This window comes from Tursiops truncatus, chromosome 1 (genome assembly GCF_011762595.2).
Source record: "Tursiops truncatus isolate mTurTru1 chromosome 1, mTurTru1.mat.Y, whole genome shotgun sequence".
Classification (NCBI taxonomy): Eukaryota; Metazoa; Chordata; class Mammalia; order Artiodactyla; family Delphinidae; genus Tursiops; species Tursiops truncatus.
In genome coordinates this window covers 99,897,851-99,922,571 of record NC_047034.1, presented here as the reverse complement: position 1 = coordinate 99,922,571, position 24,721 = coordinate 99,897,851, and the positions used below count along the sequence as shown (strand labels likewise).

The 24,721-nt window shown below is 40.7% G+C and overlaps 1 long non-coding RNA gene across 1 annotated transcript; it reads left to right on the top strand.

Annotated features, from left to right (window-relative positions):
• Nucleotides 1-403: 403 nt before the first annotated feature.
• On the top strand, nucleotides 404-14,352 carry LOC141279765 (uncharacterized). Its single transcript, XR_012334580.1, has 3 exons — nucleotides 404-1,673; nucleotides 2,162-2,288; nucleotides 14,260-14,352. It is a non-coding gene; the product is annotated as an uncharacterized lncRNA (long non-coding RNA).
• Nucleotides 14,353-24,721: the final 10,369 nt, after the last annotated feature.

Here is a 24,721-nt window from a genome sequence, read left to right as displayed (position 1 = left end):
GGAAGCGCAGGCTCAGTGGCCATGGCTCACGGGCCCAGCCGCTCTGCAGCATGTGGAATCTTCCCGGACCGGGGCACGAACCCGTGTCCCCTGCATCGGCGGGCGGACTCTCAACCACTGCGCCACCAGGGAAGCCCCAGCAAACTATATTTTAAAAAGCCCATGAAGTGGTTCAGATCCGCACTAAGATTTGAGTACCATAGATGCTCAACAGAACCTCACTTTACTAAGCTGTATTACGACTTCAGTATTTCTAAATTTTTTTTGCACTTCTTAAAAAGGAGGGATATTGCATGGCATAATATGAATCATTTGGGAAAACTCTATTGCATATGATTCCTTTCTCATTTTGGAGGATGTTATTCAAATACCACTTGGGTTCCTTGAATACAGAATTTCTGAAACATGTTGCTTGAACAGAGGTGAGACTATTACAGTCTGAATTCCAGCTAAATTGTCTCCTAGTAATTAAGCTGGAGCCCTGGCAACAGAAAAATCTGGGTTTGAGTCCTGTTATTTGCTTCTTACTAATTTTATGATTTTTTTTTTTTTTTTTTGGCCGGGCTGTGTGGCTTGTAGAATCTTAATTCCCCAACCAGGGATTGAACCCAGGGCCACAGCAGTGAAAGCACCAAGTCCTAACCATGGGACCGGCAGGGAATTCCCAATCTTGAGTAAATTGTTTAACATTTCTAAACCTCAGTTTCATAAAATTTGACACCAGGATGACAATAGTCTTATAGGACTGTGGAAAGGATAATATACTGCATATATAATGTGAACAAAACACTTAATTCAGGGCTTGATGGACAAATACACTTTCAATTCGATGGTGGTTGTTATTACAACTGAGATGTCCTCCACACAGTTTGGACTGCACCTCAGGTGTCCTAGTCTGTCTCCAGAAAAGAAAGTTTGCCACAGATCTGCCACAATCCAAGAAGCCCAGAAGTTCAGTAGTTTATTCCTCTCAAAGGCCACAACTCATGAGGATCCTCATTCAGAAGTTGACCCAACTTTTTCTGTAGTTTTTTCTTTTTTTGTGATTGAGTAGAAGCCAGCCTCAGTGAGATGTCTGAAACATAGAACTTGGACAACCTTCTTGCCCTTCCCAGTGGCCGTGAACGTTGGAGTGACAGGGTCCCCTCCTTGACTTGGGCAGCACTGCTTGACTTCCATGGCTAGTTTTCTGCTCCAGACCAGCAACTTCTAAAATAATAATTATACCAAACAAAAGCCTTAATTTCTCAGTCTGAAAGCATTTGAATTCTAGATAATTGTTACAACAGCGTTTTCTCCTAGAACGGTAAGTATCTATTGCACTATCTTTGGGTTACAGTAGGCCATCTAGGTGATTTTCTCAGGACAAAGGGAGTATTTGACTTTTCCCTTTTTTGTGAGAAAAATAAAATACCTCCAATTTTAAAGTCCTTCTAGTTTCTATCAGTCCTACCAAATTTTAAAAATATAGCAGCTAGTATAATAGAGTCATTCAGAACAATGGATTGAAAAAAAACCTGTCATCCAATCCTAGGTCTGCCTCATGCAACTTGTGTGATGTGGGAAAGATGTTCACCCTCCCTAAACCTCCACTGAACCATCTACAAAGTGAAGAGAGTCCAAAGAGCATCTCCTTCATTGTGCTGTTGGGAGGGTTATATGAGAAATCAAAGGTAAATCATTTAGCTTGGTGGCTGGTACGTGGAAAGACACTTAGCTGTTGTGTTGAGTCTTTTGAGCAGCAGACATCAAGCTAAGCTTAGAGGGGGGAATATGCCTGTGAAGGATAAAGGGGAGGAAGCCAGTGAAGGCAAGGAGGACTCATCTGACACCTGAGAAAGGAGAAGGGGAAGGAAGGGTTGGGCCAAGTGAGTCTCGTGCTGTAGCGCAGTTCTGAGGAAGTTTTGGCCAGGCTAATGGGAAGTCTTCAAGCTGATCTTGTCCTTTGGAGGGTGCTGCATCCTACAGGAGCAGCTCACAACTAGTATTCTGCCATGCTAACTCACTGCCAGGAGCAGCTAGGGGAAGTGTGGCCTTGGCACAAATGGATGGTAGTTTCAAAGGGGCAGTAACTCGATCTGTCAGTCAACATGCCTCCTGCAGAATGAGATCTGAACAGTATGTTTTCATGGCCATCACAGCTGTTTTTGTTGTTATTTAGGATAAGTCAGAGCTGCCTTGGACAGCCGTTCAGACTGGGCCCTGCACAACAGCAGTGGTCAAGGGGTAAAGAGAGGCCTGAAATCCAAATCCTGCTGCAACTGCTAAGCCGGACCCCTACGGAGCAGGTACACCTGGAGGGGACACTTTCGTCTAATTCACACAAAGGTGTATCGGGTCAGGGGTGTCTGGTTAAGGCATTTTATGTTACCTGAAAGCACAGCAACTTTGAGAAGAGTAGTATCTGTGTGCATACATGAGCCTCAAGTCATGAGTAGGAGGGGGGCACTCCAGTGAGATCCATTGGGAACACACACTGTAAACTAGAAGGCCCATTAGCATAGCATTAACTTATTCTCTGGAGGAAGGGGCAGGATGTGGAGGATCTTTTCCAACCAAAAATGTGAGTTTTGGTAATTAATCATTTGAATATAAGAGTGTCTCTTCTGTTGAAAGCAATCAAACTCATCACCCAGTGAGAAGGGTGAAGTTCTAAAGACTTCATTTATCTCAGTTCCTTTGTACTCAGCAGTGTCTGTGCAAATTGCTTATAAAGTGAAAAGCATGGGGGAAAAGGCACATAGAAGTCTTCTGAGGAAAGCTTTATTTTAACTCTAGGCATGATTCTCCATTTATTATCAGAGGGAACTATATCAAATATTCCTGTGCTGGAAACAATGATTAAAAGCACCTTTTCATTTGATTCTAAAAAAACCAAAAGCATGTAGGCTGTTACAAAAAAAAAAAACCAACAAAACCAGTGCCTGGTCTTCCAGCTCTGAAGAAATGAATGACACAGTACATGACAGTGTGACTCTGGCCGCCCACCATGGTTTTGTGTGGCACAGACACCTAGAGCAGGTTCATCTGTGATGGGTTCGCACAAAGGTGATGAATTAGTTAACAGTCTACATAATCTTCATGTGCCACAGCTAAGATTTCAGGTATTTTAAATCTAAATGAAGGCACTTTGCTTATCCTGCGTAAATGGAACTTACAAACAGAACTGCAATTTCATTTAATAGCTATAAACCATTACTCTAATGGTTTGACAAATACCTGTGAGGATAGACTGCAATATTTCATCCAAGAAAGGACTGAATATTAAATAAATGTAACCTCCCAATGGGTTCTACTTTAACCCCCTACTAATTTTGGAGGGTGGATTTAAAAGCTGAAAGCATTTTAGAGTAAATGTTAGGGGTGGATGCAGCAGGTTCTGTGGTGCAGATTAGCACTTTATCCCAGTAATCACAAATCCTTTTTTCATCTTCCATTATCACTTCAAACTCATCATTGTAAAGTGCAGAACTTAACTCAGAAGTTGGAAACGCCATTGCTTCATGTCTAACATCCTGCTGGGGGATTTAAGCAATTAACTAATTTCTCCGCTCATGCTTATTATTTTTTTGGAAAAAAAAATCTCACACCAAACATTTAGAGATCTTATCTAGGTTGATATCAATGGAGTCAAAAGTGCATGCCTGATGAAATGGAAAGAGGAATCATCTTTCCATAGTTAGAGAATATATCAAAGGGACCATCTCTTGATTCAAAGAATGAAGTATCATCAAGGGACTTTCAAATAAGAGGCCTCATAAGTTGGAAAATCTGTATGGTGTCTAGAGCCAGAAAAAATGGTTTCTATAATTATCTTCTGTAATTAAAGATATTTTTTGATGTTGGCTGATGATGGAGTGAGAGAAAATAGGACAATGCCCCAAGGACAGATGTGTTAAGGAGAAATGTGATAAGGAAAGGGCAAGTTTTCTTATGGAGCATAATAAAAATTTAGTTTCATTTGATTCATAAACTTTTTTCCTTCTGAAGACTTATCACTTATCTGCCCTACAAATGAACATTTGATAGTTAGAAAAAATAAACTATGGGAGAGGGAGACACAAAAAATTGACCATGTTGGTAATGACCAGAACAAAATAACAGCAGCTACAGATGCTTAATTATAACTGGCTTTAAAAAAATCTGAAACTGCAAGAGGAAAAACGTGCTGAAAGCTTCCGATTACCCTATAGCAATTACCAGAAAACCAATCAAAAGACAATTTAGATTTTTAGAAAAGTGTGACTTATCCATTTATTCAATAGAACTTTTCTTTTTTTTTTTTTTCTTTTAAAGCTAATTAGATGGTGGTTTAAAAACATTGCATTTCACAGGAACACAGATTTTGACTAATAGCACGGACCCATAAGCCAGACCAGAGTCACATCTTTCACTGTGGGAAAGACTGTCCCTGTCACTACACCTATTCATTTCCTAAGCCTTTTCTAGGTTTCCAGATTTTCCTATATTCAGCTGCTGCACCTGCAGCATATCCAGAAACTGCTGGGAGGAGACCCCTGTTTCCGACAACAAAGCAGGCGTGGGGCGCAGCACCACGTTCTGATGAAAAAATAACATCCCTATGAATTTTCTAAATTGCATAATGTTTTTTCAAGTGACAGGAAAAGGATACAAATACATATAATGAACCGATATGAGGCATAAATTAGCCCCCTTTGTAGCCTGATGGGGATTAAAAAAAAAAAAAAAGAGTACGTGATGCACGAATCTCCATCCTCCTCTCACCTCTCCTCCCCTCCGGACACCCGCCCCCCCCCCGCCAAACCAATCCACTCTGGCTCGACAGCACATCTCATTTGTCTACAGATGGAACAGCAGTCACCACCCAGAATCCAGTAGTATACGTATACACCAGCATTGAAACCGTTTTCCTCCTACAGAGAGCTTGAGATGCTTGTGAGCACAGGCACACACATGTGCATGCACACACAAAGAGAAGTGGGAAGAGGGTGTTTGAGATTGAGGGTAAGTGTTCCCTTCCATTTTGGGGATGGACCAGCTGTAGACAAGTTCCTTTTTTTTTTTTTTTGTCACTGCATTCATAGATGTAATTCCTAATGGCGATTCTTTCAAGAGAGGTTTGTGTGATACCTGAAGGCTGAACTAGCTCTGCATTCAGGGGAAAAAAGAAAGAAAAAGCAGCCTCTGCTGTATTGCAACTTGCTTTTCATTGGAAAGATGCTGAAGGCAGAAGTGTACAATTGCTTGCCTTTCAATATTCCATTTGCAAGAACATCTTTTTATTGATCTCTGTCTATACATCCTGAAAGTGTGTGGTGTTAATTTGTTTTCTGAGATATAGATCACATAGTGTTGCCAACACTTATGCTTCCCATTAAGGTTCTTTGTCATGTGGTTTATTTCGACTTCTTCTGCAGCAAGCTCACATCTGCTGTTGAAGACAGAACTCTGTACAAATCTAAACAAACAGAACAAAGCAGAACAAAACCAGTTCCTGTGAAAGCTGAAGTCCAAATAACTTCAATGGCAGTTTATTTCACAGTAGAAATATGTTTTGTTTTGACGTGTATGGGTGCTTTAGTAATCACTGAAAGTTAGCTTCATAGACAATTTCATGGTGACAAATTCTTCCCTCATTCATTGAACTCAAAAGACAAATGGGCTTTTCACATTGATGTGTTTTGCTGAATTTTAAAATGGGAGGGGATTTTTGAAATTAAAATTCTACTTCTCCACTTATTCAAGTGTAACAAGAGTTTTAATAGATCAAGAGGATTTTTCGGATTATTTTATTAATGCTACAATTACTGAGTACTACCAACATGCTGCTGGCCCTTGTGTTGGGAAATTGATTAACGCTGTTGCATTTTGCCTTCTCAATAGCCCACTCAGATATGTTTCCCCCATTTCACAGATGTAAACTAAGGCTCAGAGAATTTTAATGGTTTACCCATAGGGCAGATTACAATGCCTGCCCATTGGTTCAGTATTTATTCAGAATGATTCTGAATGCTGCAGGTAAAGGAAGGTCATGATTTTAAATCTCACTGGGCTCATAAAATAGGCATTACACTGAGGGTTTATATTACTATTTCCATGGCCCTGGAACTTCATATGCATAAAGTGTTATTTTCTGACATTATGTAGCTTGATTTATTTTTATGGTAAGTCCATTGTAGAATTTGATACATATTTAAACAAGAAAAAGGATATTAAATCTTAAAAGATCATTTATATAAGATTAGAGAAGCTATCCTAAATACACACGTGTGGATAAGGGAAATGTTAACTAAACTGCATTTCATATCTGAGTCATATTCTCTTCCTGCTTTTCTCTGTCTGAAAAGTTTTTCAATCACCATTTTTTCAGTGAGGGAAAAAGGCATTTGGCTCATTCTTTTCAATAGGTCCTGAAATACTGGAGATATTAGACTATATGCAAAACAGGTAATTTATTTAAAGATGTCCAAGGAAGGTCTTGATGTTTAAAAGCTTTAGATATAGCTGATGGATATGGGCACATTGCAAAGGCTTTTGTTTTTCTTCTTATCCAGGCAAGTGTAACCGAGCAGGACCCTATGGGGCTTTCCCAGGACAGACCCCTCCCCTATATACTCTGCATTAGCTCCTCTCTGAAGTACTTAGATAATAGTAGCGATGCACAGGTCCTGAGTTGTTTTGCAGATGCTAAAACCCCCATTAAGTAAAAGAAATTAACTACCAGATGACCATGAGCATGTAGCCCCTAAACCTACTGGAGCCTGAGGATTGATAAGTGACACCGTCTGGTTACCTCACCATCAACCAATAAGAGAATTGTGCACAAGCTAACCACGTACCCTGCGACTCCACTCCCTCATCTGGGCTTTAAAAATGCTTTCCTCAAGCCCATTGGGGAATTTGGGTATTTTGAACACTAGCTGCCCTGGACTCCTTGCTTGGTGCCCTGCAATAAAAGCTGCACTTTCTTTCACCACAACCTGGTGTCAGTAGATTGGCTTTACTGCCCATGGGCAAGCAGACTCAATTTTGGTTCAGTAACACAAATACATCTCAGACCTCTATAGCAAGGCCCACAGAGAAAAGGATTGTCTTTTTAGTAGCCTACATCTCCTGCCCCACCACTTTTACATGAGCTGTGGTCCATGGAAAATTGGTTGGGAAGGGCTGGCTCTGTTCAAGAAGGAAGATTAATTTCCCAGAGAGAAGTCTAGAGGTGCCCACGTGGCAGCTTGACACTTTTCAGGGTCCAAACTTGCAGAGCCTTCACTCAAATTTACCCAGATTATTCCTCTTATTTCACCTCCCCCTCCCTTTCCCCTTCCTGTTAGTGCCCTTTCTAGCCTAAGACTAGAAACTTAAATTTATAACAAAAGCATTCAGTGATCATCAGGTGGAGAAGTATATGGACCATAATCTGAGATGAGAGAGGAAAATCTCAAGTGAGTTTCCCTTAGAACAGCTACTACCTGACTCGCATTGGACCTTTTGTCTACACATTACTGAACAATGAAATTCATTTTGTCTACACATTACTGAACACATTTTGTCTACACATTACTGAACAATGAAATTCATTTTATTATCTCACTGTTTTAGTCATGTCATGGGCCTACATGAACAATTCTGGAGAAGGAACCAGCTATAATAGGGGGAATTTCATTCCTGATTTTTTTTCATATTTGGGAATCTTATTTATATTTGCAATAAAGAATTATAGACATGGGGTAATAAAATTGTGGCAGAAAAGTTAGAATAATGAAGTTGAAAATTATATTTTTATTTATTTATTTTTCTTTTCTTTTGCTATTTAGTGACTGATTATTTTCAATGATCAAAAAAAATTTTTTTTTTCTATTTTCAAAGGATGTATCTGATCAGGGTTTAGTATCCAGAATATATAAAGAACTCATACAACTCAATGACAAAAAGACAAATGACCCAGGACTTTCCTGGTGGCACAGTGGTTAAGAATCCACCTGCCAATGCAGGGGACATGGGTTCGAGCCCTGGTCTGGGAAGATCCTGGACCATGGAGCAACTGGATCCACATGCCATGGAGCAACTAAGCCCGTGTGCCACAACTACTGAACCTGCGCTCTAGAGCCTGTGAGCCACAACTACTGAGCCCACGTGCTACAACTACTGAAGCCTGTGCACCTAGAGCATGTTCTCTGCAACGAGAAGCCACTGCAATGAGAAGCCCGTGCACCGCAATGAAGAGTAGCCCCCGCTCGCTGCAACTAGAGAAAGCCTGCGCGCAGCAAAGAAGACCCAATGCAGCCATAAATAAATAAATAAATCTCCAGAGATACTTAAGCTAGATTACCCTGTATTTTGTTCATTTATTTATTCAAAAACTATTTATTGTTATGTATTATGTACCAGGCTTCAGGGTAGATTTTGAAATTGTGAGGACCAATCTTGTAGCAGTTAGTCACATGCAACTATTTAAATTTAACTTGAACTAACTAAATAAATTAAATTAAAAATATGCTTAATCACATAAGCCACATTTCAAATGTTAAATCATCACTGTGGCTATGTGGCTACCATATTGGACAGCACAGATATGGAACATTTCCACCATTGCAGAAGGTTCTATTGGGCCACATGGTTCCAAAGATTTAATGGTAAATAAGAAAACTATGGTCCTTGCTGGTAATTATAGTGGTGGGTGAAGCCTTTTTTTTTTTTTCCAAAGTAAAGACATGAATACTGCATTCTCTGCTATAATAACAAGAAAATGCATGTGTTTGAAGTAGCGTAATGTGGTGGAAGAGGAAAGCCTTTTTCTGGGAACATTTAAGCTAAGACATGAAGGAGGAAAAGAAGCTAGTTATGCAAAGGGTGATATCTCATGATCCCACCAGGCCAAAACTATGGAACACCATGCTCTGTTTTCTGGTCATTGCCCTCTGCTGCTTCTCTCTACTGTTTTATCTTGGGGAACTGGATCTAACTCATGGTAAGGATCTAGCTATGACTTCTCATCTGAAACTTGAATTCTGAACTTGAAGCTCCAGATCTAAGAACTATCATCACCTATTCCTATGTCCATCTGACTCCAAAGTGTATCCTCCTCTTTGGCACACTCAGAGGCAGTCAGGGACTATATCATCACTCTGTATCCTTCTGAGAGTCCCAAACATACAGGCACTTGAAAAATAGTTTTTGAGTAAGACAAAAATGCCCTAGATGCCCTCCATTAGCTCAGATGCAACAGACAAAAATCGACACATCGTGTCTCCTTGGAACTCATCCCAACCTCTCACATTCACGTTTCTGGGGCACCACCATTCTCTCAGCGTCGAAGAGTTAAAACATCAAGTCTTGCTTGTCTTTCTCCCTTATCCAATCAGCTACTGAGCCTATTGATCCTTCCTTTCTTTTTTTTTTTTTGCGGTACACGGGCCTCTCACTGTTGTGGCCTCTCCCGTTGCGGAGCACAGGCTCCGGACGCGCAGGCTCGGCGGCCATGGCTCACGGGCCCAGCCGCTCCGCGGCATGTGGGATCTTCCCGGACCGTGGCACGAACCCGTGTCCCCTGCATCGGCAGGTGGATTCTCAACCACTGCGCCACCAGGGAAGCCCTGATTCTTCTTTTCTATTCTCTCTGCCAGCACTCAGTCCATTCCTCCTCACCTCCTGCCACCTGATGTCCTAGTTTTCCGACCCTTTCCAGTTCTGTGCATAATACCCCTTCACACAAATCCAAGATGGCTTCCCATTCCCCACACTCAACTTGATATTCAAGGCTCCCCAACATCTATTTCATTTTTTCCTTGCTGACCATATCTCTATGCTGTCTGTCCATCTGGTCATCAGACTGCCTTCCTCATCTCATCTTTTTTCTTAACACATACTGTAGTCAATCCTGATTTATTGCTACTAACAATCTTCCTTACACATAGAAGCCATTCATTCATATAACTGATACTTATTAAATTCCTACCACGATCAGGCCATATGCTACAAGCTGGGGACACATACAGACAGGTACAATTTCTGCCCCCAGGAAGCTTGTTACCTATTCCCTTTGCTCTGCTAGTTTCAACCCTATTCACACTATTCACCTACAGGAGGACTTCACTGCCTTCCCTCCCCCCAGCTTACAACAGACAACCTTTCTCTGAATTTCCTCAGCATTTGCTGTTCTTAGCTCATATTTTGACAATTGGCTCATTCAATCAACAAACTTTTTAAAAAGTAGTCACTACATGCCAGAGACTTTGCTATTTTCTGTGAAAAATATAATATAAAATACACAATTTCTTCCTTTGAACCACTTACAATATTTACATAAGTGACAATAGTAACAAGTGATGGCCGTACAACAGGGGCTCAGAGGGCATGTCACATTGGTTACCATTTAGTACTACCAAAGACACACAGTAGGCAGCAGAGCTAGGATCTGAACTGTGTCCACCAGCCTCCAAAGTCCAACCTCCTCTTGCACATTTTCAGGAGCAGTCAGGGATTGTATCGTCTCTCAGTATTACTCTGAATTCCTAAAACTTATTGACACTTCAGAAATATTTGCTGAATAAAATGATTAGTCCTGTCTTCATAATGTCTTGATCCAAACCTCAAATAAGACCTTTTCCTGGGAGTGGAGGAGGCAACTGGTCTCCGGAAGGTGCAGTGGCGTCTGGGTTGCCACGTGGAGGTTTGTCAGGGCAAACACGTCTCATCTGCTGAATAAAGGGATGTGGTAAAGAGACGGTCAGAAAATAACATGTTGAGTTCCAGATGATCTCACTGAGCAGGTGAGATCTTGCTATAAAATGATAATAAATTTAGAGATTCTTCTGGGCTGAGGCCTGCTTGAGAGTTAAAAGAGTTAAAAGGTGAAACTCAAACAATCTGAGTGTTTAAAATGCTTTTCTTTTGGTTGCTCAGTACGTAAAATTTTACAAAGACCATTTTATTAAGTGAAACACACCTGTAGAGAGCACCTACTGAATGCATGTGTGGGTGCACTCACACGCGCACACACACACACACACACACACACACACACACACACACACACTTCTAGGCGCTATGAGGAGGTCCAAAAAGAATAATAATTAAGTATCCACCAGCATGATAAAGGAGCTATCTACTGACAAAAATGCTGCTAATGATCTAGAATATAATGTAATTGAGTGCTAATGGAAGTACAGAGATGCAGCCAGAGTATTGTAGAGTGAGAAATTCATTCCAGCTGAGGAAGCTTGGATGACTTCATGGGGCAGGGTAGGTTTTAAGTGAGCATGAAATATAGCTAACTATTGACAACAAACGTTACATGAAAAGGCATGTCAGGTAGAGAAAACAACCAGAACAAAAGCCAGAGAAATAAGGTTCAGGAAAGAAACAAAGTGCATTGGGCAACATACCCACAAAGGTCAGTAGAGAGTCCGCTAGGGAGGGCCTTGCACCCCAGAGCCAGGAAATGGGATTGTATTCTCTACGTGGGGACAGTAAGAAACCATCTGAAATTTGAGGACCAAAAACCAAAATGGTGTAAGATGGGTAACAGCGATGAGTGATAAAGGCAGAGTGTCCTTTGCATTTAGGGGGTGGAAAAACTTTGAAACCTCCATGTCAGCAAGGTTACAGCACAAATGACCAAGCTCCTGGGATGAGGGCAGTGTATTTAGTGCATTCCTAGCTTGCTTTATTATTACTGGTGTTAGAATTAAAATATGATAAGCGTTTTCCAAAGTAATTTATTAGGTCCTCTCAACTTACACTCTTCCATTATTTTCTTCATTTCCTCCTAGCACCCCTGAAACTGTGAAAGATTGGCTTTATTGTATTCGTTCATATTTTAATTGCATTTTACACTTTCTAAAAGACTTACAACCGCTAATACTTTGTGATGAATAAGTAGTCATTTGTGACCACTATTTATTTTTAGCAACGCATCACAAAATCAGAGTGCAGATATTTTTGCATCGAACCAAAATATTCCTGCACAAAGAAACCTCTTTAGGAAAGCAACGGGATGTCATAATGAAAACCAAGCTTTATTTCAGAAAAAAAGCTGGAGCTGACTTTATGTATGGATGCATCTTCTACTAACTAGCTGTTTGACCAGTATTACATATATTTTTTTAATCTGTAAAAATGATGAGAATTAGTCTCACTGCTCTCTGTGGCCTCACCTATCTCTAAAATGGGTTCCTAGCATATAAAAAGACACTCAAGATTTGAAGTTCAATACCACATATGTTCGTACTTCATGTAATGTTTTTGAATTAAGTCTTGAATTAACCATTTTTGAAGGATGCTTACAAAACACAATAGCACTGGCATCTCCTATTTCAAGACAGAGAAATATTCGGGGTATATCTTCACAACATGAACTTGAATGAAATCTCTTACAATAAAGAGAGGCTGTGGAGTCAGTCCAACCCGAGTTTGTGTCTCTAATCTGCCACTTACTAGCTTTGCAATTTGGAGCAAGACAGCTCCTCTAAATCACAGTTATTTCATCTGTAAAATGGAGATAATAATCAGGCTGTGTAAAGACTTATTAAATTAACTGAAATAAAACATGCAAAGTCTTGGCACAGTGTTTTCCTATGTAATAAGCACTCTAATATTACCTGCTAGTCTAATAATTACCTGACAATGCTGGAAAAATGAATTAGGCATGGTCCCAGCCCTTGAGAAAAAACAGCTTGGAAAGGGAGATGCGACATATTAACAACACTGTTGCACAGGAAAGAAAAGTGCTATTGTGCTGAAAGCGGCACAGATAGAAGACTGGAAATTCAGGATGCGCGTTTGCTTGTTTTCTATTTAGTGTTTGTACCACTGACCTTCGGCCAGTGGTCTAATAGCCTACTTTCTGACAGCTTTGTATCGTTTCTCACTCCTTGTTCGCAAGATGCACATGAGAGGATTCTCCCTGGAGCGCGCTTGAGGGTTAGGATGCAGAAGCAACTCTTCCTGTAGCTTCTCTGGCAGTGCCACTCCACCTTAGGAAGGTGGTGGCCAGGGGGACTTGAAAGAGTTCAGGTTACACGCCCCTCACTGTGGTAGGGTGCAAGGACCCCACGACTGAAAGAGAGAGTTCTTTGGAATAAGACTTGGCACCTCTAAGAATCTTTCCTCTGCTCATAAAAATATACTCTATTTTCTTGATTCTATTGTATAGAAGGCATACTGTTGTTTTAATAACAGCGTATGTGTGTGGCAGGATGAAGCTGGGGAACCCAATACATTAAAGTATATATCATTTTGTTAAAAACATTCCAGTTTCAAAAATGTTAAGGTGTTTAACATAAATGTGCATCTAAAAATTGAAGGAGTGTAATCCGTTCTAGAGAAGCTGTGAGGACGCACTGCACCTAAGTCCAGAGTAACTCTACACTTCCTTCAGGCACACATCCCCTCATTCAGCAGTTATTGAGTGTTTGGTATATGACCTTCAGGGCTATGAATGAGTTGTGTTAGGACATGGTTCATGTGAACAGGAGCTCTGAATTTAGACAGACATGTGCGATTACAGTGTGGTGAGGTAAGTGTTGATAGAGATGGATACAAAGTGATACTACAACATCAAGGAAGTGGTGACTGATGGCCTGGGCCACAGGAGTGGGGGGACTTTGGGGACCTTTGGAGGGAAAGTGATTACTGAAGGATGAGTGGTTCACTTGTCACACGTCCATCCTTTCAGAATGAAACCACACAAACAAGGGCTAGGACCACAGTTGTGCTGTGAGAGCCATTTGTGATGGCCCCAGGTCCAGAATCTGTCTGGACCAATGATCATTTCCATCATTCTGACCTGCAGGTCTTTGCTCTTGTGTCCATGACCTGTTTCCGCTGTTTCAGCTCTCAAAGCTCATCTCAGACTTCTTTCCAGACACCACCTGGGAACCATAGTTTCTTGCTCCAACCTCAGCTTTCCCCTTTAGCTACCTTTATTCTCTACCTCCACACACCATGTCTACAGGTAAAAACCACATGTGCTCTCTGCCTTTTGCCGAAGCGACCCAGCATCACTCGTTTCTCTTGTGACAGGGGAAGAATAGAAACTTGGAAATACTTCAGTTTGGGAGGAGGGGAGGAAAGAATTCTGAGCAAACAGAGGAGCAATGGGGGAAGAGTTTCAGGAGTTTATGCTTTACTTGATCTGTAACAAGGGGACGATTATACCTAATTTATAGGGTTTAGTGAGATAGACATGAACGAGAGTATACATATATGCCCAGGACATCGATGACACATAATAGATTGCCAATAAATGCTTCTTTTCTTCCTATTCCCATTTGATAGGCAGCTTCTGGCAGAGAAGTTCTGTTGGGTCCGGTGGAAGCCAGAGGAGACTCCTTCCACACGTACGTTCAGAGCTGGCCTCCAGAACATTACCTGGATAACTGGCCCAACGGTAAGTGAAAACTTCATGATGATTTCACGAGTTTCTGACTTAACTGCCACCTCCCACCTCTCCTGACATGTGCCTGAGCAAGGGTCAATCCTGATGCTTGTTCGGACAGTCTCATGTTGCATGGAGAGCTGTTGCATTCTCTGGTTGATCAAATCTTTTGGGACTGAGAATTCTTACTAAAAAAGTGTGTGTGCACATGTGCACGTATATGTGCATGTGTGCATGTGTGTGTGTGTTGGTGTGTGGGTAAAGTATCTGACTAAGGGGAAGCCAGAAAAAAGGGAGGAAGATAAAGAACGATGCTGGGGCTTCCTTGGTGGTGCAGTGGTTGAGAGTCCGCCTGCCGATACAGGGGACACGGGTTCGTGCCCCGGTCCGGGAGGATCCCACATGCCACGGAGTGGCTGGACCCGTGAGCCATGGCCGCTGAGCCTGCGCGTCGGAGCCTGTGCTCCGCAACGGGAGAGGCCACAACAGTGAGAGGCCCACGTACTGCAAAAAAATAAATAAATAAATAAGAATGATGCTGATAGCCCCCAGAATTTCTGTGTGGTTTAGGTCAGAGCCAAATGGAATAGACGCTATTTGGATATTACTATTATTTTGAAATTCTTTTTATATCTATAAAACATTTTTGCTAAACTACATCTTGAGTAAACTGGAGGATACATAAGTTCTTACTCTGATGTGCAGTTTATAGGCCTAGGGGAAGCACCGGATTTGCATGGAGTGTAGTGATGTCAATTCCTGAGCACGAGAATGGATTCATTGGTATATTTCCCCAAGGCAGCCAGAAGGAGACATAATTCAAGGAATGAGCTCATGTCGTAATCAAGTGTGGAAGCTAAGGTTAGTATCAGGGAACACGTATGAGGTGTCAGGTCTAGTGATGTGCACAAGACAATAAAGAGTGGACAAAGGGCAAGAAGCCAGGTGCTGAGGGCATCAGAGACAGTTTGGAAAGCAGACATCAGGTTATAATTTTGTTATTTAAAGCAAGGGTCAGGAACCAAGCAAGACATATAGTTCTTAATTAACTATAGTTTCAGAATGTTTTCTCTGGGAGTTTGGAAATGGCATAAGTACTTAGCTTGAATAGAAATGGCCTTGATTTATTTTGAACCAAAGAATAATGGAATCGTAGATTTTCAGGGTTAGAAGAAGGGGCATTCAAATTCAATGGATAGAACTATTGCTAATGTTCAATCTACCCTTGAGCATCCAATTGACTAATTTGTATAATAGGAAGACTCCCTCTTAAAATAATTTTTCCTTTCTCAGACTCTGAAGGAATGTGAGAATTTTCCATTTCATATTGCATTTAATTCCATTGTCTTCATGTTTCTATCCATTTATCCTAGATTTCCTTTCTAAGTCATGAGAACGAATCTTGTTATCTTGTATGGAAGCTATATAATACATAATCTGTCAAATAATTTCATTAAGTTTACTTTATCAAAATATTTCATGTAGAGCTTTGGGGATGAGGTAGGTGAAATTTAGGGAAAACTGAGTTCGTTCACCCATGACTGTGTGTGCAGCATGCCTATAATAAATGACTGGCTAATTGTAGAATTAGTCTCATTACTTCAGCATAATTCTGTATACATAGAATAAATTCACAGGGAGATGGAAGCTTCAGTTTTGACAGAACCATCGTGAAAACTCGTGAATCAAAATTAACTATCATTTCTGAGCCATTTAATTCATAGAATTTCCAAGTTGAGCTGACTTCTTTGGATTATAGATTCCATAGGCCAGATTTACATCTGCCTTGCCCTAAGTTTGGAAGTGGCTGATTGTAACTGGATTGACTGTATTTTGAATGCCTTCATCTACAAATCTCTGTGATGAGCTAGGTGCCTTTCCTAAATAATTCCCTATGCAGAAGTGTGTATTAAAAACAGCTTGTCAAATTGACTAAGAGGGAAACTCAGTGTTGCCTGGTCCATCTCCCTACACAGACACATTTTGACACAGTGTATTTAAGTGCTAATAATGACATTAGAAGATGTTGGAAAGAGATCTAATTCAGCATGCAGAAGTGACTTTGCTGTCATCTCCTATTTTCTGCGCAATTGACAGCAGATACTTGGGGCTGAATTTTTATTTCAGGTCAAATTTCCAAGGCATGAGGCTGTCTGTTAGAAACAGATAAGACCAAAACCAATACGAAAGCACTTGTTGGAAGTGTCAGTAGTGCTGAGTATTTGAAAGGGATGCTTCAGTTTTCTGTTTAGGACATGACACAACAACATATGTTTTAGCAGCAAGAAAAACCAACCAACAGCTCCCTGTCATTTTTCCATGGCTGCTACTGGGAAGATTTCAGAAGAGAAGTCTGATTTCTTTGGGGGATGAGATGATTTTTTAAAAAACATAGTCTCTTTTGTCATTTTATTTCTCCCCTAGCCAATATTTCCCAGAATATTTCAAACAAATCCAACTAACCAGTATTTTTTTTTTGAGCACAGGATCCAATATGCTATACTTTAAGAATTTTATAATCAAACAACAAATAGTGCTGTATTACTTCATCTAATGAGAAAAAGGTTGGACATCAATAAAGTTGAAGGTTTATAAAATCATTCAAATGTGTTGGCTCACTGAATTGAATAGGAAAACCCAGGTGTGTTTTAATAGTTACTTTGTCCACGTTCTGAGTTAGACTCTAGCTATTTTGCATTCCCCTGGCTGGCAAACACACGCTAGCTTCCTTCAGCTTAGACACGCTAAGTTAACATTCACCTAGTCAAGATATAGTTAACAACATCACCATTTCATTGCTAAGAGCTCTTGATGCCTGGGTAATCTTTTGTCAAGTTAAGTTTAATTTGAACTACTTCTCCAAAAGTGAAGAGTTTGTTTTATCCATGGGACAGAAGCTTCAACAACAAAGTTAAAATTTGAACACATTCCCAAGCCTAAATGGACAAAATTCTCTCTTTCCTGCATGAAGTGTCTCATACCCAAGGGCATCGTGTATTTCTTTCACACACCCTGAACTAGAAAGTAAGTGCATGGGGCTTCCCTGGTGGCCCAGTGGTTGAGAATCTGCCTGCCGATGCAGGGCACACGGGTTCGAGCCCTGGTCTGGGAAGATCCCACATGCCGCGGAGCAACTAAGCCCGTGAGCCACAGCTACTGAGCCTGCGCATCTGGAGCCTGTGCTCCGCAACAAGAGAGGCCGCGACAGTGAGAGGCCCGCGCACCGCGATGAAGAGTGGCCCCCGCTGGCCGCAACTAGAGAAAGCCCTCACACAGAAACGAAGACCCAACGCAGCCAAAAATTAAATAAATAAATTAATTAAAAAAAAAAAAAAGAAAGCAAGTGCATGCTTCTCTTTTCCCTTTTTGTGCCTGCTTTATTTTTTATTAGTATTACTATTTAAACATTTCCTGTGTTGTTGAATTCAAATTTGTCATTTTATTTTTCTCCTCCAGAAAGAGTGATTTAAAGCCCAACCATGCACAGAAAGATATGATTTTGATGTGGTACCCTCAACATTTTGTCATCATGGATGGTTCATTCTTTGAAACAGAAGCCTTGGGGAACCCTAAATTCCAAACCTGAAACTAGCTCATGGGAGACCCGATTTGCTGTTTGTAACAAAAATGAACCCTCCTGGACTAATTAATCTCAGGAGACTCATGTCTCATATTGTTCCCATTTTCCAGCAGCTTTGCCTCAGGGACAAGCACTTTCCTTCTTTTTGCATTTCTTCTGTGTAGCTGGATTTCTTTGCAATACTCTACATAAACAACGGCTTTTACAACATTATTGCCAAGAGGTCTTTCTGTGAACAGATCTCTTTCAAGAGTGTGTGAAATTGTCATTGCTTTGGTCTGTGTTTAATCAACCTGCAGAAGGTAAAACCATAAAGCTATGGGCCTTCTTACTTTTAAATAGGTGGCATTTTTCCTACAAGTAAATGTTGCCTTTTTAAAATAATCTCTTTCGGAAGCTATGTACCAATTCCGGGAGCTCTGCCGTTGCTTAAACTTTTCCAGAAACTTCTCTATTTGAATTTCCTCTGGAGTCAGTGTGCAATTTCTAAGAAAATATTTCATTGGTATTTAAATTGTCAACTCATAGTTTATAGTCATCTACCATCTATCTTCGCCAATAACACTATTATCCTTTTCTATTAATTATCTGGTTATAAGAATTGACTGCAAGTGACCATTGCTAACAATAAAATCTATCATCAAAGGAATAAGAACCAAACTGTCGTGGAGAGCTAAAAGAATGGATCCTGTTCCCTGACACAGCTCTGAAAAAAGAGATTCAAAATTTTCTTAATCTATGGGGTCATCACCAGAATAAGTGACTTAACTCTCGTGGTCCTCTGTGAGTCTAAAATTGTGTAAATTATTTCGATAAGCTTTGTATATTAATTTAATAATGCAACTACACTTTATTCACAATAGAACATGCTTTTCCTTGGCTGATCATTTTTAGTTTTGACCTTCCAGTGAGCACTCAGAGCTGTTAGAGCATTGCAGCTTGCCTGGTTTTTTCAGTTTCATTGGAAATGTTTCCCATGAACCAGTTATTCCCTAACTTGGTCCAGATGAAAATGCACACACACACACACACACACACACACACACACACATGCATATCAAAAACATTTCTTTCATCAAGAAATTCTTCAAAGTCTTTTCAGCTAATTTCTGTATATTCATGTAGCTGAAATCTTGTGTCTCCCATTTAACATGTAGCTCTTTCACTGTAGCTCCTCCGTCACTATATGATGCGAGGCCATCTCCATGTATGTATAGACAGTGGCAATCCACCAGAGGACATCTATCACTGGAAGATTTCTTTTGTTCTGGGAGCTTAGTGTAAGCATTTGAATGATGATTCTCTATCTTTTAATTCATTCCATGGGCCCTTTTATAAGATGGTAACTTGAAGACAAGACACTCTTTCTCTGAAGAAGAACAAGATGGAACAAACTTTATTATGTGAAGCAATGGCTTACAAAGCATTCTGCAAATAGTTAATAGGCTGGGGGGGTGGTGGTGGTGGTGGGATGAATTGGGAGATTGGGATTGACATATAAGCACTAATATGTATAAAACAGATAACTAATAAGAGCCTGCTGTATAAAAAATAAATAAATGAAATTAAATTTTTTAAAAAAGGAAAAAATAGTTAATAGGCTATTCCAGCCATGGCATAAAGTATAACCTGACCTCCCTCCATCTTTTTCCTCCAGACTCTGGTAAGGGAGGAGGGGCAGATTAATTATTTATTCTGGTACAACCCCCCCGCCCATGCCCAAGTGACAAGGAGGAACAAACAGTGTACATGTGATTTGAAGGCATTGCCAAGTCATCATCTGACTAAAACTGTTTGAAAATCTCTGGATGTCTTAAACACTGCTGAGCCAGAGATTAAGTCAGGAGGGATTTCTGTGTCTCAGATTCAATACTTGTAGTCACAGAAGGGATAAGCCTCGTGAAGAGAGAAGTGTAGCCACGTAGAGAGGTCAAATACCCCTGGATGAATCCCTTCTGTACCACACATTGTCTGTGGCTACTAAGACATTCCTTTGTGCTGAGTAGAGCATCTGATACCTTTACCCTAATATTAAATCTATGAGAAAATCTGATTTAGTTCAAGAAACTCTATTGTCCATGGAGACACTATGAAAGTGTAAACCTTAAACAACTGATGTCATTTGTGATTTTTAACCGGCTACAGTGGTTTCTTTCAAAAGTTAATATTTATCTTGACATAATATTTACCTTCACACAGTAAGTACTGCTGTTTTCCCATGACTGCAATGAAGAATTGTGGTAAGATAAACTCACCTCTTATAAGACAAATGTCAGATGTTTAATGAAAATCACTGTATGAGCATCCCCCGTTTACTTTGAATTTGCTGAGATTCTGGACTTCCAGTAAAATTTAGCTCACAAAATTTTCCAAATATGAGCCTCTGTGTTCAAAACTAGGGATTGCAAGTAATTAATTCTGAGAGTGCACGGGCCTTAGCCAAAAAACAGCTGGTCTGGGGATGCAGAGATGTGAGTTCTCTTCACCATTTAGACACTGATTGTTTGGGAGATTCCCTTGGCCTTAGTTTCCTCTGTAAAATAAGCAGATTTAACTAGGTGATCTCCAAGATCCTGTCCTTTTCTAAGATTCTGTGATTCTATGCTAATATATGACCAGGTGGAAGTCCATTATCCACCAAAAATTTCAAGCTGCAATATTTGGGGTATAAGACATGAGATACGATTTCGAAGATAAAAGAGATCTGAAGTATATCATCTACTGGCAAGAAATCACACCATGTTTGAGAGAAAGGGATAGACACATGAAAACCTAAGTAAGAGTCTAGTCTTAGTTAAACTTAAGTATTTTTCCAGAAGAAATCGAAAAGAGATGGAGTGCTTTGTTGGTGCTGGAAACTTTGATTTACGATTACAAATAGTTAAGGCTATTTTCCATTAAGTACTCTGAGGAACCTCTCATGGTACTCTTTGAGAAGGTACTGTGAAGTTGAAGTTCTGGAGTGGAGTGAAGAGCCTACCTCAGCTTTAAGGAGAACTACTCCATTTTTACCTATTTACTGTATTGGGCTTCCTTGTCAAATCTAATTTGAAGGTAAGAGTCTACTTCTCTAAAAAGTTTGAGAGCCTTTGATTTAGTCAATCCGATTTCTCATGGTGTTAAATACACTGGACCAACATCTCACCTTCCACTTTATCAAGATTGCTCCTGCCTTTATTCCAAACCTCCCACAAAGCATGCTTCTTGTAGAACTGCTATGGACTGAATTGTGTTTCTCTAAAATTCATATGTTGAGGCCCTAAACGCTGATGTAACTGAGTTTGGAGATAGAGTTTTTAGGAGGTAATTAAGGTTAAATGAGGTCATAAGTGTAAGGCCTTGATCCAATAGGATTAGTGTCCTTATTAGAAGAGGTACCAGAGAGCTTTCTCTCTCTCCCCAAGAGCACACACCTGGAACAGCTATGTGAGGACATAGCAGAGTCTGCAAGCCAGGAAGAGACTTCTGACCTGAAATGGAAACAGCCAGATCTTGGACTTCTAGCCTCCAGAACTGTGAGAAAATAAATTTCTGTTGTATAAGCCACCCAGTCCCTGGTATTTTGTTATGGCAAACTGAGCAGACTAAGAATACTAACCCAGGACAAACGAGGGACAGAGATTTCTCTTTAAATCACTTTCTAGGAGTAGGTTTTAAAAAAAACAAAAATTAATTGATTAATTAGCTTATTTTTGGCTGCATTGGGTCTTCGTTGCTATGCGTGGGCTCTTCTCTAATTGTGGCAAGGAGGCGCTACTCTTCATTGTGGTGCGTAGGCTTCTCGTTACAGTGGCTTCTCTTGGTGTGGAGCACGGGCTCTAGGCGCACAGGCTTCAGTAGTTGTGGCTCGCGAGCTCAGTAGTTGTGGTGCATGGGCTTAGTTGCTCCATGGCACAGGGCTCGAACCTGTGTCCTCTTCATTGGCAGGTGGATTCTTAACCACTGTGCCACCAGGGAAGTCCTAGGAGTAGGTTTTTAAGAAGATCAATATGAGGAACTGAAATAAAAACCAAATGCAGTGTGTCACTAACTTTTAGCAACCACTGCTGTGTATGCATGTAGCATTTATAGGCTGTCGTGCTCAAGACTGAGTTGTTAAATGGTGGCTCTAGGAATATGAGCTCTGTAGACATGACAGGCATACAAAAATTATGATGTATGTGTGCTGTGCATATTAGCTCACCTATGAACTTAACCTCTGGAGAGCAGCATTGTACATTCACCAGCACATTGTGGGAATGCAAAAGAAAACCCCAAAAAACAAAATTGCTAAGAGGTAGGTGGCAAAATGTTATTATTATCATTTTATAGAGGAGCAAAAATGTGCAGCTGAAAGGTCAAGTATCTTGTTCAAAGTGACACAGAATAGTAGAGTTGAGCCCTGGAATTATTAACTTCTGTTTTCTAATCTAGTGGACCTGAGGTTATAGAATCCAACTAGGAAGGTCAGAGATATAAGTTTTATGTTATGAGACAGTTATGCTACACGGGTCGCTCCTGTTCTTTTGTCCCCTCACCTGGGAGCCACTTGATGACTTTAGCCTCAGCAACTTCCCCTATCCTGGGGAACCTGAACCTGAAACAAGAGACCATATTAACAGCCAGTACCTCCCACTGACTGTGAATTTCAGATCTCCTGCTCTCTAGGCCATTCAGTAGTTGCAGCTAATCGGAGTCTCCTTTTGTTGAATCTGTGTTTCCTTTGTTGGGGAATAGCCCGGTGATCTCTTGAGAAGAGTACGGGGGCTTCTGGTGGGGAACACCTGGGAAAGCTGTTTAAGACTAAATATTAGAAGCAGTCAGCTGGGCCTCTGAAGGGCATGCTTGGTTCCTTACACTCTGCAGTGAGCCCACAGCTTCTGGGATATTGTGTTAATGTCTAGCTATCCATTTGAAGAAGAGACTTGATAAAATGCCTCCTGAAAAGGGCTTTGTAATAATCAATCAATGGTTCTTTTCTTTTGCCTCCCCAAAGTTTTGGCACTTTTGATCATGCCTTCCCTGAAATTCTCACTTTTCTTGGCTCAGGGATGATACACCTACTTCTACAATAGCCATTCCCTTTCTTCATTCACTTCTGTCTGATACCCACCAAATGTGGAGGGGTCTCTTAGATTCAGGGCTTTATGAAAATTACAAAATGATGCTGAGAGCAACAGGACTCACATCCTGAAATCAGGACTTCATGCCATGCTGCTATCTAGCTAAATCAGGCATAAATATATACAACAAAATGAAAAAGGTATGTTGTAGAGTTCTGGTTCCAACTTTCAGTTGCTTCTCACAGGAAATCTGGTGAGAAACTTCATCCTTTGTGACTAAGGAAATAAGTGGTGTTGGTTCAGTTTGTGATTATTATTCTTACAGATTTTGATAATCTTCTCTATGTGTACCTTTATATATTTTGCTGGAATTTGTTGCCTCTTAGTTTCAGTGTCTTTATTACTGCTTCCAGATTATTCTGAAACTCTATATTAGGTGATTGTTAAAAGTTAATTAGAGATCTGACTCTATTTCTTTGGTTTTCCAACATCAATTCTCTGACACGACCTTGGTGTCCTACAGTTCAATTCAATTCTGACACTACCTTTTTTTTTTTTTTTTTTTTTTTTTTTGGGGTACACGGGCCTCTCACTGTTGTGGCCTCTCCCGTTGCAGAGCACAGGCTCCGGACGTGCAGGCTCAGCGGCCATGGCTCACAGGCCCAGCCGCTCCACGGCATGTGGGATCTTCCTGGACCGGGGCACGAACCTGTGTCCCCTGCATCGGCAGGCGGACTCTCAACCACTGCGCCACCAGGGAAGCCCGACACTACCGTTTAAGACCAGGTTAAGGGGGTCTATATCACAAGACTGACCCTATTTAAGATGCCACCTGTAAGCCCCAGGTGTCCCCAAGGCACCTACATTTTTGTTAGTTGATTACAAATTTGGGGGGTGCTCACAACCCTCTCTCAAGTTTGATAGTTCACTAGAATGACTCACAGAACTCAGGAAAGTACTATACTTAAAATTATAGTTTTAGGGGCTTCCCTGGTGGTCCAGTGGTTAAGAATCCTCCCTCCAATGCAGGGAATGTGAGTTTGATTCCTGGTCGGGGAACTAAGATCCCACAAGCTGCAGGGCAACTAAGCCCACACGCCACAACGAAGAACCTGCATGCCAAAACTAAGACCCAATGCAGCCAAAAATAAAATTAAATAAATAAATAAATTATAATTTTATTATGAAAGCTACAACTCAGGAATAGACAAATGGAAGAGACACAAAAGGCAAGATGTGAGGCCCTCGGGCCCCTCTCCTAGCACATCCATGTGTCCAACATAGGAACTTCCCAAACCTCATTGTTCAAGAGTTTCTGTCCAGGTTTTATTGCATAGGCATGATTGATTAAATCATTGGTCATTGCTATTTAAACTCTAGTCAACCACTGAGTTGACTCACTCAATAGTTCCCACTATACCCCAGAGGCTATCTAGCCCTCCCCGCCCCCCCACCAACCTCACTAGCATAACAAAAACATTCCTGCTGTTCAGTAAATTCCAAGAGTTTTTGAAGATTTTGTGGCAGGAATAGGTAGAAAGACCGAATATGATATTTTTATTATACAGTAGTCCACACTTATCCATGGTTTTGCTTTCCATGGTTTCAGTTACAGGGGTCAACCATGGCCCAAAAATATTAAATGGAAAATTCCAGAAATAAACAATTCATAAGTTTTAAATTGTGTGTCGTTAGGAGTGGCATGATGAAATTATGTGCCTTTCTGCTTCATCCCGCTTG